Here is a 15542-nt window from a genome sequence, read left to right as displayed (position 1 = left end):
ACCTAACAACAGAACTGCAAAATGTAAGAAGCAAACATTGACAGATTTGAAGGGAAAAATACAACAATTTACACTAATAGTAGGTGACTTCAACACACCATTTTCATCCAACCACAGCAGAATACACATTTTTCTCAAGTGCACACAAATCATTCTTTAGGATAGATCATATGTTGGTTCACAGAACTAGTATCAATAAATTTGTAAAGACTGAAATCATACAAAGTCTCCTCTCTGACCACAAATGATGAAGTTAGAAATAAATGAGAAGGAAAAAACGGAAAATTCACAAATATGTGAAAATAAAACAATACAGTCAGACAAAAATGGGCCAAAGAAAAAATAGTAGTGAAAATTAAAGAATATTTTGGTTGAACAAAAACGCAATACCTAAAAAATTATGAGATGCAGCATATGTAGAATTCAGAAGGAAATATATAGCTATGAATGCCTGCATTAAAAAAGCAGAAAATTCTCAAATCAGTAACCCAACTTCACACCTGGAGAAAAAGAGGAAACGAAACACAAAGAAAGCAGAAGGAAGGAGATAATAAGTATTAAAGCAGAGATAAATGAAATGGAGATTAGAAAAACAATAGAGAGAATCAACTAAACCAGAAGCGGGTTCTTTGAAAAGAGCAATAAAATTGACAAAGAAAAATGAGAAATGCTAATATCAAAAATCAGAAATGTAAGTGGGAATATTACTACCAACCTTACAAAAATAAAAGGGATTATAAGAGGATATAATTGTATTCCAACAAATTAGATAACTTAGATGAAATAGGCAAATTCCTAGAAATACACAAATTACCTAAATTGACTCAAGAAGAATAGAAAAATCTCAATAGACCAATAACAAGTAAGGTGATTAAATCAATAATAAAAGCCTCCAACAATGAAAAGTCCAGGACCAGATGGCTTCTCTGGTGTATTTTACCAGTAAAGGGAGAATTGATACCAATTTTTCTCTAACTTCCAAAAAATTGAAGAGTAGGGAACACTTCTAACTCATTCTTAGGGACCAGCATCACCTAACAGCAAAGACAGATAAAGATAGCATAAGAAAAGAAAATTACAGACTAATAATGCAAAAAATCCTCAACAAAATAAAAAACAAATCAAATCAAATCAAGCAACACATTAAAAGGATTATGCACCATGACCAAGTTGGATTTATCCCAGGAATGCAAGGGGAGTTCAACATAAGAAAAGCAATCAATATAATATACTTTATTAATTAAAATGAAGAAAAAACCATAACCATCTCAACTAATGCAGAAAATCACCTGACAAAATCCATTTACTGATTTAAAAAAAAAAAAGCCACTGATAGAAATAGGAATAGAAGGTAACTTCTTCAACATAATAAAGGACATAAATGAAAAACCCTGGATAATATACTCAATGGTGAAATACTGAAAGCTTTCCTTCTAAAATCCGGCACCAAAAAAAAAAACTTTTTATCACTGCTATTCAACATTGCACTGGAAAGTCTAGCCAATGCAAGTAGGCAAGAAAAAGAAATAAAAGGCATCCAAACTGGAAAGGAAGAAGTAAAACTTTTACTGTTTGCAGATTACATGATCCTATGCTAATAAAGTTTAGAAAAATCTACAACAAAGCCACTAGAGCTAATAAATGAAGCAGAGTGGCACAATACAAGATCAACATGCAAAAATCAGTGATGCTTTTATATACCAGCACTGAACAATCCAAAAAGAAAATGTAAAAAAAAACATTTGCAACATCAACTAAAAGAATGAAATATGTAAGAATAAATTTAAACAAGGATATAAAGTACTTGTAGATTTAAAATTATAGACCATTGCTCACAGAAATTTAAGAATACCTAAATAAATGGACATTTATCTTGTGTTCATGGATTGGAAGACTCAAGTTATTAAGATGGCAATACAATCCAAACAGATTTAAAGATTCAATACAATTCAAAAAAAATTCCAATAACCTTTTTTGCAGATGTGGAAAAGCCAAGCGTCAATTTTGTATAGAAGGACAAGGGTCCCTGAATAGCAAAAAATAATTTGAAGAAGAAAAACAAAGTTGGAAGTCTCATAGTTCTTGATTTCAAAACTTATTACAGTGCTATGGTATTCAAAATATTGCGATACCGACACAAGGACAGAAATATATACCAATGGAATTGAGTTGAGAGTCAGATATAAACTCATACACCCATGGCTTATTGAAATTTTACAAGGATGCTAAGTCCACATAATAGGGAAAGAATAGTCTTTTCAACAAATGATGCTGGAAAACTGGAAGTCCACATGGAAAAGAATGAATGAGGACCTCTACTCATACCATATACAAAAATTAACCCAAAATTCATCAACAAACATAATATAAGCACTAAAACCATAATACTTTTAGAAGAGGATATAGGGAATATCTTCAGGAGCCTGCATTAGGCAATAGTTTCTTAGACTTTACACCAAAAGCACAAGCATCAAAAGTGAAAGCAATAGATAAATTGAACTTCAAAAAATTAAACATTTTTGTGCATTAAAGATCATCAAATAAGTGAAAAGTCAGCCTATAGAATGGTAAAAATTATTTGAAAACAATATATCTTATTAGGGTTTAATATCCAGAATATATAAAGAACTTCTGCAACTCTACAATGAAATGACAAACAATATAAAAATGGATGACAGACTTGAACAAACTTTTCTCCAAAGAAGATATGTTAGTGGCCAATGCACACATGAAAAGGTGTTCAACATCATCAGCCATTAGGGAAATGCAAATTAAAATCACAATGAGATACCAACTCCCAGCTAGAATGGCTATTATTAGAAAAACAGAAAATAACAAGTGCTGACAAGAATGCAGAGAAATAAGAACTTGTACATTGTGGGTAGGAATATAAAATGGTGCTGCCATTGCAGAAAACAGTTTGATGATTCCTCAGAAAGTTAATTACCATATGAATCAGCAATCCCAGGATTAGGTATACTCCAAATAATTGAAAGCTGGGGCTCAAATATGTATCTGTACACCGATTCTCATAGTAGTATTATCCACAATAGCTAAAAGATGGAAGCAACCCAAATGTCTATCAGAAAATGAATGAGTAAACAAAATGTGGTGTATGTACATACAATGGAATATTACTCAGCTGTAAAATGAAATGAAGTTTTGGCACATTCTACAACATGGATGAACCCTAAGAAATCATGATACATGAAAAAAGCTAGACACAAAAGTTCATATATTAGGATTCAAATTATGTGAAATAACTAGAATATGCAAATTCATAGAGACAGAAAGTAGAGTACAGGTTGCCAGGGGCAAGGGGGCAGGGAGAGGGAATGGAAAGTTAATGTAAAATAGGTACAGAGTCTGATTGGAATGGTAGAAAAGTTTCAGTAATACACGGTAGGACATCATGAGTATGATTAATGCCACTGAATTGTGTGCTTGGGAGTGGTTAAGATAAAAGATTTTATGTTGTATATATATCCCCACAGTTTTTTTTGAGAGACTAAAGAGACCACGACATTTAAATGTGATATACAATCCCAGATTGGATCTAATAAGAGAAGAGAAAAGCTCCCAAAAAATGATATTTGGGGGACAGTAGAAAAAATTAGAATATGGACTGTATTTATGTTAAATTTCCTATTTTTGATAATTATACTTAATATGGTTACATAAGTTAATATCCTTGTACTTAGAAAATACATATGGATGTAAGTATTTGATGGCAAAGGAGAATGAGGTATGCACTCTGTTATCATATGATTAGAAAAATCATAGATAGATATAGATTAGATAGATTGATAGACAAAATGATATAATAAATATGGCAAAATATTAGACATTGATAGTCTCATTATCTAAGTATATTAGTGTTCTATGCATTATTTTACAATATATTTGCAACTTTACTGTGAGTTTGAAATTATTTCACAATAAAAGGTTGGAAGAAGGAAGGGAAAGAAGGAGGGAGGGAGAGAGGGAAGAAGAAGGGGAAGGAGGGAGGGATGGAGGAAGGAAGGAAGGAAGGAAGGAAGGAAGGAAGGAAGGAAGGAAGGAAGGAAGGAAGGAAGGAAGGAAGGAAGGAAGGAAATACATAAAAGAAGGACTTGAGATGTAAAAGAAGAAAACCTATAAAAATGCCACAGAAGTTTTTACAGAGCCAAATAGAATTTCTAAAATAAAAATGTAAGTATTACAATTCTAAATTCAATTTAAGAAAATACCATAGAATTAATGCTGAAAAGGTACTATTTGAAAACCTAATGGTACAGGAATTTCCATAGTTAATGTAAAATATATCCTCAGATCCAAGAAACACAATGTCACAAATAAGATATCCAAGAGTGAACAAAATATCCAAGATAGAACCCTAAAGACAAAGAGAAGAATTTGAAAAGAACCTGAGAGTCAAGGAACAGCAATTAAGTTTAAAACAGATTTCCCCATAACAATAGAAGCCAGAACACACAAAAATAATTAATTTAAACTGCCAAAAAAAAATTTGGGGGGCATTATAGAATTTTATGACTTGCTAGGAAAAGCATTAAAAAGTGAGGACAACATCAACACATTTTCCAGCATATGAAATTTATAAGTATCACTTATTCATTAAATGATACAATTAGGGAAGAAGAAGGTCAAACCCTGAAGAACGATAATAAACACAAGGAAAAATGATAGGCAAAGAAGGTGGTAAACACATAGTTAAACAATTGTTATAGCACAATGACAGCATGTACTAATGGAAGGTATAGGAAAATGAAACAGAATTAAAGCTTTGGGCAAAAATAGCACAGGGAAGTAAAATAGGGAAAATTACCAGAGCTAAAATATCTGAGATCTTAATTGTAATGTAATTAGGTTAAAACACTGAATGAAGCTGCATCTGAGGTATAGTTTTTTTCTTCTTCTTCTTTTTTCTTTTTTATTTATTTTTTTCTCTCTATTATTTCTTTTTCTGTTGTCTTTCTATCTCTTTTTCTAAATCGATGCAAATGTACTAAGAAACGATGAATATGCATCTGTGATGATATTAAGAATTACTGATTGTATATGTAGAATGGAATGATTTCTAAATGTTGCGTTAGTTAATTTTTTTAATTAATAAAAAAATCTGAGATCTTTGCTTTATTTGGGCAGAGGAGAGAAACATTGAACAATTTTAGACTTTGGTAATTCAACTATGTCTTTTACATTTTTATGGGTAATCATAAGTGAATATAAATTAGAATTACAATTTCTAACACAGAAGATAAGGACTTAAAATAAAGAAAATTTAATCAATTTGAATAAAGGCAGAAAAGGGTAAAGCGAAAGAAAAAAGCAGGAGAAAGCTCAGAATAAGATGGAAATCTAATTCCAAAGAAACCCAAACAAAGAAATTCAGATGTATATGTACATAGTTTGACAGACTCCTCTTTTAGTCAATAAATTGAGTCCGCTTACATGTATTGTGACTAATGGTGCGTGTGTGCATGTGTGTGGGTACGGGTAGACAGGCAGGTAGGTAGATAGGTAGGCAGGCAGACAGGGAGAGAGAGCAAAAAAGGGGATACAGAACTGCAGGATATTTACAAAAGACACACTTAAAACATAGTCCTGGAAAGATTAAAAATAAAAGAAAAATATCCAGAGAAATACTAAACAAAACATACATTATGAGGCTATTAATGTCAGATAAAATATACTTTCAGATAAAAGACATTATTAGGGATAAAAATGGTTACTACATATAATAAAGAGAAGAATTCACCAGCAGGAAAATCTGGCTATGTATGCTCTTAATAACATGGCCTGAAAATTCATAAGCAACAATTTAGAGAATTACAAGGAAATAAACTAATATACGATCATAATTGGAAATTATTGTATTTTTAAAAACTAGTAGAGAGCTGGCCATGGTGGTTCAACAGGCAGAGTTTTCGCCTGCCATGCCAGAGACCCAGGTTCGATTTCCGGTGCCTGTCTGTGCAAAAAAAAAAAAAAAAATCTTGAAATAAAACATTAATATGGTTGAGCTAATGAGAATACAGCCAAGTATTAATTAATTAATTTACCTAATTCTCAAATACACATGGAACATTTACTAAAATGGGCCATATTCTATTCACCAAGTCAATTAGTCAATTTCAACAAGTAGCAAGGACTTAGTTTCATTCAGAATTGTTCTCTGTCCACAATGCAAATAAGTTAGAAATCAGTATCAGAAAGACAACTTTTCTCAAAGTTCTGTATTTGAAAGCTAAGGAGTTTATTTCTAAATAATTCATGGTTCAAAGAATAAATCATAATGGAAATTACAAAATATTTCAAACAAACCATCCTGAAAATGTTACATTTCAAAACATTTGGGGTACAATTAAATGGAACATAAATAAAATTTATAAAATTAAATAGTTTTAAAGGTAAAGAAAAATGTTAATGAGCTAAGTATTCAGTTCAAGAAATTAGAACAAAAAATCTGAATTCGACTGGAGAATTTTGGAGAAAAATGGGAATTAATTTTTTGAAATATAAAAAGAGAATAATAGAATCTTTACAGTCAAAACTTGATCCTTTTAAAAAGGGCAAGATGGTGGCATAGGGAGGTGTGGAATTCAGTTAGTCCTCTAAAACAGATAGTAAATATCCATAGACATAGCCTTCTAGAGCAGATAGTAAATATCCATAGATAGCCAGGAACTGTTTGGGGACGTCTGTGGCCAGATATATGTTGTACAGTCTGGAATAAGTGGAAGAGCTAAGACCATGGTACAGAACTGTAAGTAAAACCCCCAAACACTGGAGGCTGGCACCCCTTCCCCACTGGGATGGCAGACTTAGATGGAGACACTTTCCCATGGAAAAAAAGAAGCAGTATCTGCCAGGAGCAAAGGAGGGCAGCTCAGCCAAGCTCCAGTTGCAGTTTTAATGAATACATTTGGACTGCTGAATACAAGCTCCAAACAAAGATAAACCAAGAGCAAGCAGGAAAGGAATTCTGAAGTCTTTCTCAGCAGAGAAGAGGCAGGGCTGATGAGAACAACAACAATGAGATGTTAGGAGTCAGCTGAGCTCAGAATAATGGAAAATTACTGTACCCCAAGAAAAGGGACACCTAGCCAGCTACCAACTCTGGCTCTTGACAGGCAAACCTTGGGAGTAGCTCTGAGAAGGGATTTCTTTTTTTTTTTTTTCTTTTTTTTTGATCGTTTCTTTTTTTTTTTTAACTATTCAAGTAACTCATTTGAGAAAGCCTCAAGCATTTTCAATTCTCAGCCCTGAACAGGCAAGGGCAGAGTTAAGATAAGTCTGAGAAACAAAGCAAGGGGTCAGGTGAAAGAGATCATTCTCTAAACGGCTTATCTTCCCTAAGAAAAGAGTTGGCAGGGCCCAGCTCAAGTAGCAATCCTCAATAAAAGAACTCAGACCCCTAGGGGCTAAGCCCTAAACCCACCTTCTACCTTAGTCTCTGTCTCAACCACATCCCTAGAAGGTACAGGGTCTGCTTAAAATTAAAGGCATCACATCACTCTATACTGTTGGGGAGCTGTGGGCTAGAAGGACCACCTACTGGGAAGGATAGGAAAAACACAAAGTCTAGAGGTTTCTCAGGAATCTCTCACAGCCTGCTATGTCTCATCCTCAGGTAAACTTAATTCTGATTACACCCTCCTCCTGAGACCTCAACCTGTCTTTTCTGGGAAAGCCTGATTGGGGGCAATCATATTTGGGGAGACCCACCTCAAAATAAAAAAAGGTTCCATTAGGCAGGGCAAGAACAAGAAAAACAAGAGCTGAAAATTCTATTCAGTTCAATAGAAGCTGTGCTAGCTGTCTATAAAAAGTTGGACTGAACACCAAAGAACAGACAGACACCTAAACCCAACCAAGAAGATGCATCTAGGTAAAAGAGTGAAAATGATCTCCACCAAAAAACAAACAAAAAAACCTAATCAAGGAAATCAGATGCTGAGGCATCAACAAAAATTACAAATCACACTAGGAAAAATGAGATATGGCACAGTAAAAGGAACAACTGTACACTTCAAATTATACACAGTAATTGAAACAACTAATGTTCAAACAAACATGCTAAATCAACTTTAAAAATCAAATCAATGAGTTGAGAGAAGATATGGCAAAAGATATGAAAGAAATAAAGAGACATTGGGTGAACATAAAGAGAAACTCAAAAACTTGAAAAGACAAATGGAAGAACTTATGGGAATGAAAGGCACAATAGAAGAGATGAATAACACAATGGAGACACACAACAGAAGATTTGAAGAGGCAGAAGAAAGGATTAATGAACTGGAGGACAGGACATCTGAAATCCTGCGCACAAAAGAACTGATAGGGAAAAGAATGGAAAAATATAAGCTGGGTGTCAGGGAATTAAAAGAAGTGCACAAATATATGTTATGGGTGTTGCAGAAGGAGAGAAGGGAAAGGGGGTAGAAAGAACAATGGAGGAAATAATCATGGAAGATTTCCTTTCTCCCATGAAAGACAAAACTACAGATCCAAGAAGCACAGTGTACTCCAAACAGAATAGATCTGCATAGATCTATTCCAAGACTAATCAGACTATCAAATGTCAAAGACAAAGAGAGACTTCTGAAAGCAGCAAAAGTAAAATGATCTATCACATACATGGGAAGCTCAATAACACTATGTGCAGACTTCTCAGCAGAAACCATGGAGGTGAGAAGGCAGTGGTATGATATATTTTAAGATTCTGAAAGAGAAAAACTGCCAACCAGGAGTGTTATACCCAGCAAAACTGTCCTTCAAAAATGAGGGAGAGTTTTAAATATTTTCAAATAGTCACCAGAGAGTTTATGAATAAGAGACCTACTCTACAAAAAAATACTAAGGGAGCACCACAGGCAGGTAGGAAAAGACAGGAGAGAGAGGTCTGGAGAAGAGTATAGAAATGAAGATTACTAGTAAAGGTAAAAAGAAAAAAAATACATGACATATAAAATCCAAAAGACAAAATGGTAGAAGAAATTACTGCTTTTACAGTAATGACATTAAATGTTACTATGGATTAAACTCTCCAATCAAAAGACACAGACTGGTCCTATTAAAAAATAGGACACATCTATATGCTGTCACAAGAGACTCATTTTAGACAAGGGCAAATATATGTTGAGAGTGAGTTTGGAAAAAAGTATTTCATGCAAACAACAACCAGAAAAAGAGTAGGGGTAGTTATACTAATATCCAACAAATTAAATTTCTAATGAAAGCAATTAAAAGACACAAAGAAGGACACTATGTATTAATAAAAGGAACAGTTCATCAGAATTGTTCATGATTATTTTTGCACTGAGCCAGAGTGCCCCAAAATACATGAGGCACACACTAACAATACTGAAGGGAGAAGTAGATTCCTCTACAATGATAGTTGGAGACTTTAATGCACTGCTGTCATCAATGGATAGAATTTAGACAGAAAATCAATAAGAAAACAGATTTTTAATAGTATAATAAATGAACTAGACTTAACAGACATTCACAGAACATTACAACCCACAACAACAGTATACACAATTTTCTCAACAGCTAATGGATCATGTTCCAGGATAGACCACATGGTGGGTCACAAAGCAAGTCTCAATAAATTTAAAAAGATTGAAATTATACAAAACTCTCTCTCAGATCATAATGGAATGAAGTTGGAAACAATAATAGGCAGAAGTCTGGAAAATTCACAAATATAAAACAACACACTCTTAAACAACCAGTGAGTCAAGGCAGAAATTACAGGAGAAATCAGTAAATGTCTATAGGCAAATGGAAATTAAAACATAACATATTGGGCAGGCCATTGTGGCTCAGCAGGCAGAGTTCTCACCTGCCATGCTGCAGACACAGGTTCGCTTCCTGGTGCCTGCCCATGCAAAAAAAAAAAAAAACATATCAAAATTAATGGAACGCAGCAAAGGCATTGTTGAGAGGGAAATTTACTGTCTAATTGTCTGCAACAAAAAGAAGAGAGAGAAAACATTGAGGAGTTAACCTTTCACCTGGAAGAACTAGAGAAAGAACACCAACTAACCCAAAGCAAACAGAAGGAAAGAAATAGCAAAAATTAGAGCAGAAATAGATGAAATTGAGAACATGAAAACAATTGGGAAAATCAACAAAACCAGAAGTTGGTTCTTTGAAAAAATCAACAAAATTGATGGACCCTTATCTAGGCTGACAAAAAAAAGAGAGAGAGAGAGAGAGGATGCAAATAAATAAAATTAGAAATAGGAGAGGGGACATAATTGCTGAACCCAAAGAAATAAAGGAGCTAATGAGAGGATACTATGAGCAATTATATGCTAGTAGACTAGACAATGTAAATGAAATGGACAACTTCCATTTCATGAACAAAGCATGACCAATATTGACTCGAGAAGAAATAGATGACCTCAACAAACCAATCATGAGTAAAGCAATTGAATTTATCATTAAGAAGCTCCCAAAAATAATTAATTAATTAATTAGATAAGAAGCTCCCAAAAAAGAAAAGTCCAGGACCAGATGACTCCTCATGTGAATTCTACCAAGGATTCAAGAAATAATTAATTGAGTAGATTGAAAAACCAGTGGTCAGTGAGAGGGAGGGGTAAGGGGTATGGGATGTGTGAGGTTTCTCTCTTTTTTTTTAATTTCTTTTTCTGGAGTGATGCAAATATTCTAAAAATGATCATGGTTATGAATACACAACCATGTGATGATATAGTGAGCCATTGGGATTGTATGTATGTGAAGATTTCTCAGTAAAAGTATTTTGACCGAAAGGAAGAAAGAATTAGTACAAATCCTGCTCTAACTCTTCAAAAAAATTAAAGAGGAGGGAAAGTTTCCGAACTCATTCTATGTAGCCAACATCACCCTAATACCAAAGCCAAAGACAATACAATAAAAGAAAATTACAGACTAATTTCATTAATGAATATAGATGCAAAAATACTCAACAAAATACTCACAAATTGACTCTAGCAGCACATTAAAAGAATTACACACCATGACTAAGTGGAATTGTTTTCCGGCATGTTAGGCTGGTTCAACACCAGAAAATTAAATTAATGTGATACAACACATCAACAAATCAAAGTGGAAAAATCGCATGATCATCTCAAGTGATGCAGATAATGCATTTGACAGAATTCAACATCCATTCTTTATGAGAACACCTGAAAAAATAGGAATAGAAGGGAACTTCCTCAACATGATAAAGGGAATATATGAAAAACCTATAGCTAACATCATACTCAATGGGAAAAGACTGAAAGATTTCCCTCTAAGGTCAGGAGCAAGACATGGATGCCTACTGTCACCATTATTATTCGGTATTGTGCTGGAAGTTCTAGCTAGAGCAATTTAGGTATGAAAAAGAAATAAAAGGCATAAAAATTGAAAAGGAAGACGTAAAACGTTCACTTTGCAGAGAACATGATACTATTTGTCAAAAAATCCTGAAATATCTACAGCAAAGCTACTAGAGCAAATAAATGAGTACAGCAAAGCAGCAGGGTACAAGATCTACACCTCCAAATCAGTAGTGTTTCTATATACAAGTAATAAGCAGTCTGAGGAGGAAATCTAGAAAAAAATTCCATTTATAATAGCAACCAAAAGAATCAAATATTTAGGTGTAAATTTAACCAATGTCACAAAAAACCAATATACAGAAAAACTACAAGAAACTGGTAAAAAAAAAAAAAAAAAAAGAAAAAGAAAGAAAGAAATCAAAGAACACCTAAATAAATGGAAGGACATATGTGTTCATGGATTGGAAGACTAAATATAGTTATGATGTTAATTCTATTCAAATTGATTTATAGATTCATGCAATACCAATTAAAATCCCAACAACTTAACTTTGCAGAAATAGAAAAACCAATAACCAAATTTATTTGGAAGGCTAGGTTTCCCTGGATAGCTAAAAATATCTTGAGAAAGATGAATGAAGTGGGAGGTCTCACACTAATTGATTTTAAGCATATTACAAAGGTACAGTAGTCAAAAGAGCATGGAACTAGGGGGTGCAAGGGTAGTTCATTGGTAGAATTCTTATCTGCCATGCAGAAGACCTGGGTCCAATTCCCGGCCCGTGCACTTCTCAAACAGACAAACAAAAATAATAATAATAAATTCAACAAATGGCATTGAAATAAGGGGATATGCACGTGGGAAAAGAATGAAATGTGACACCCACCATACAGCATACAAAAAAATAAAGATCATGGTACTGGTGTAAAGATAGATATACTAAACACGGAATCAAATTGAGTGTTCAGAAATAAACCTTCTTATCTACTGACAACTAATCTCTTATAAGGTAGTCAAGTCCACTTAACTGGGATAGAATAGCTTCTTCAATAAATGGTGCTTGGAGACGTGGATATACCCATGTAAAAGAATGAAAGAGGATTCATATCTCACATCTTATGCAAAAATTAATTCAAAATGGATCAAAGACCTAAACATTAGAGCTAAAACAGTAAAACTTTTAGAGGAAAATGTAGGGAAATATCTTATAGAACTTGTAATAGGAGGTGGTTTCCTAGATTTTACACCCAAATTGACAGCAATGAACAAAGAAATAAATAAATAGGATATCCTCAAAATTTAAAAAAACTTACTTTTGTACACCAAAAGACTTTGTCAGGGAAGTAAAAATGTGGCTTATACAATGGGAGACAATATTTAGAAATCACAAATCAGATAAGGGTTTAATATCCAGAATATTTAAAGAGATTCTACAACTCAACAGCAGAAAGACAAACAATCCAATTAAACAATGGGCAAAAGACAGAAACTTTTTCGAAGAGAAAATACAAATGGCTCAAAAACATGAAAAGAAACTCAACTGCACTGGTTATTGGAGAAATGCAAATCAAAAGCACAATGAGCTGCCATGCCAGAGATCAGGGTTCAATTCCCGGTGCCTGTCTAAGGAAAAAAAAAAATAGAATGGCCACAGTAAAAAATAATAACAGAAAACTACAAGTGCTGGAGAGGATGTGGAGAAAGAGGCACACTTATTCACTGTTGGTGGGAATGTAGAATGGTGCAACCACTCTAGAAGGCATTTTGGCAGTTCCTCAGGAATCTAAGTATAGAACTGGCCATATGGTCCAGCAATCCCATTACTAGGTATATATCCAGAGGAACTGAAGGCAGGACCCAAACAGACGTTTGCACACCAGTGTTTTCAGCAGCATTATTTATGATTGTCAAGAGATAGAAACAGCCCAAATGTCCATCAGCAGACAAGTAGCTAAACAAACCATGGTACATACATACAACAGAATATTATATAGCTGTAAAACAGAATAAAGTCATGACAAAACAACAACATGGATGAACTTTGAGGACATTATGCTGAGTGTATTAGCCAGAAACAAAAGCACAAATACTGCATGGTCTCACTATTATGAACTAACATTAAGTGAACTTTGAGCAATAAAGTTGAGAACACAGGTTATCAAGACATAGAAAGAGGGTAGAGATTGGGCATTTAACACTAACGGAGTACAGAACATTTAACAGGATGGATTGTAAAGGTCCAGAAATGGATAGGACAGTACTACCTGATGGTAACATGATATTGTAAGTACACTGAACGAAGCTGAGTATAGTTGAAGGAGGAGGGCTGGGGGTATGTATGACACCAGAAGGGAAGATAGAGGATAATTACTGGGACAGTGAAATTTAGCAAAGCCTGGAGTGGATAATGATGGTGATTAAATGGGCAATCATAACAGTGTTTTCGCATGAGGGAGAACAAATGAATGTCAACATTGCAAGGTGTTGAAAATGGGGTGGTATATAGAAAAAAATATAATCAATGCAAACTAGGATTTATAGTGAACAGTAACATTGTATCATGCTTCCATTGAATGTAACAAAGCAGTATGCCAAAGCTAAATGTCAACAAGCAGAGGATACCAATTCATCACAGTATAATTTGGGTAGAGAATAAAACAGTATTTGCAAAATCCACTTGGGGGACTGGGGAGAAAGAAGGAAATATTAAATTTCGCCATCTGGGGAATTCCTGGTATTCACACAAGCAGTGGGGATAACCAGTTCAGTAGGCTGCACCTTTGATCTTGGGGCTCACCCCTATGAAACATTCCTGCAAAAGAGAAGCTAAGACTAATTATAACAATGCCTAAGTGTCACCCCCAGAGAGCATCTTTTATTGTTCAGATACAGCCTCTCTCTTTACACCATCTCAGCAGGTGAACTCACTGCCCTCCCCTCTACTTGGGACATGACTTCCAGGGGTGCAAATGCCCCTGGCAGCATAGTACGTGACTCCGGGGATGAGCCTGGCCCTGGCATCATAGGATTTAGAAAGCCTTCTTGTCCAAAAGGGGGAAGAGAATTGAAACAAAATAAAGTTTCAGTGGTTGAGAAATTTCAAATAGAGTCACAAGGTCATTCTGGAAGTTATTCTTTTGCAGTGTATAGATATTCCTTTTCAGTTTTTGGTGTATTGGAGTAGCTTGAAGGAAATACCTAAAACCATTGAACTGTAATCCAATAGTCTTAATTCTTGAAGTTGAATTATAACTATATAGCTTTTAAGGTGTGACCATGTGATTGTGAAAACCTTGTGAATGACACTCCCTTTATGCAGTGTATAACAGTTGAGTAAGAAAATAAAGACAAAACATAAATTAATAATGGGGGGATTGGGAGATGGGATGTTTTGGGTGTTCTTTTTTACTTTTATTTTTATCCTTTTTTTTTTTGAGTAATGAAAATATTCAAAAATGACAATGGTGGGCTTTTGTCTGTGGGTATGCACATGGGTTCAATATGAGGATCAAGAAGTGTTATTTCTGTTCCAGGCACATCCCAGCCATGCCATGTTTGTCCATAATGATTGTGTTAAGGTGTTCAGATTCTGTGAATCCAAATGTCATAAAAACTTTAAAAAAAAGTGTAATGCTCACAAGGTCATGTGGACTAAAGTATTCCAGAAGGCAGCTGGTAAAGCACTTACAGTAGATAATTCATATGAATTTGAAAAACATAGAAATGAACCTTTCAAGTACCAATGAAAGTTATGGAATAAAACTGCTGGTGCAATGAATAAAGTCAAAGAAATGAAATAAAAATGGCAAGCTAAATTTATAATGAACAAGTTAAAGTAAAATAAAGAACTACAGAAAGTTCAGGGCATCAAAGAAGTCAAGCAAACATCCATGTTATCCAGGCTTCTCTTGAAGGCAAAGGAAAGCAGCTGGAAGAAAAAATGTTCAGCAATTACAATAGCATGTGGACATATAAGATATTTCTTAAAAATCTTACCTATAACCATTTCTATATGTTTGTTTGAAAATCTCTTCTGGAGACTTGGAACTTCTAAACTATTGAATTATTTTTACGATCAGGTCACTCAAATGAAAAGTAATTAAAAATATATCTCTCCTACATTACTGTCTATTAAACATCAGATGTTATGGAAGTTAGATTTTATCTCAACTTAACACTGATAAGTTGTACTTATATAAATTGTGAAAATTCTGGAAGTA

The 15542-nt window shown here is 34.1% G+C and overlaps 1 pseudogene; it reads left to right on the top strand.

Annotated features, from left to right (window-relative positions):
• The first annotated feature begins 14823 nt into the window (after positions 1 to 14823).
• On the top strand, positions 14824 to 15297 carry LOC143686311 (putative ribosome biogenesis protein RLP24 pseudogene; annotated as a pseudogene).
• The last annotated feature ends 245 nt before the right edge of the window (positions 15298 to 15542 follow it).

The sequence above is a fragment of the Tamandua tetradactyla genome, chromosome 6 (genome assembly GCF_023851605.1).
Source record: "Tamandua tetradactyla isolate mTamTet1 chromosome 6, mTamTet1.pri, whole genome shotgun sequence".
Lineage (NCBI taxonomy): Eukaryota > Metazoa > Chordata > Mammalia > Pilosa > Myrmecophagidae > Tamandua > Tamandua tetradactyla.
This window is presented reverse-complemented; position numbering and strand designations above follow the sequence as displayed.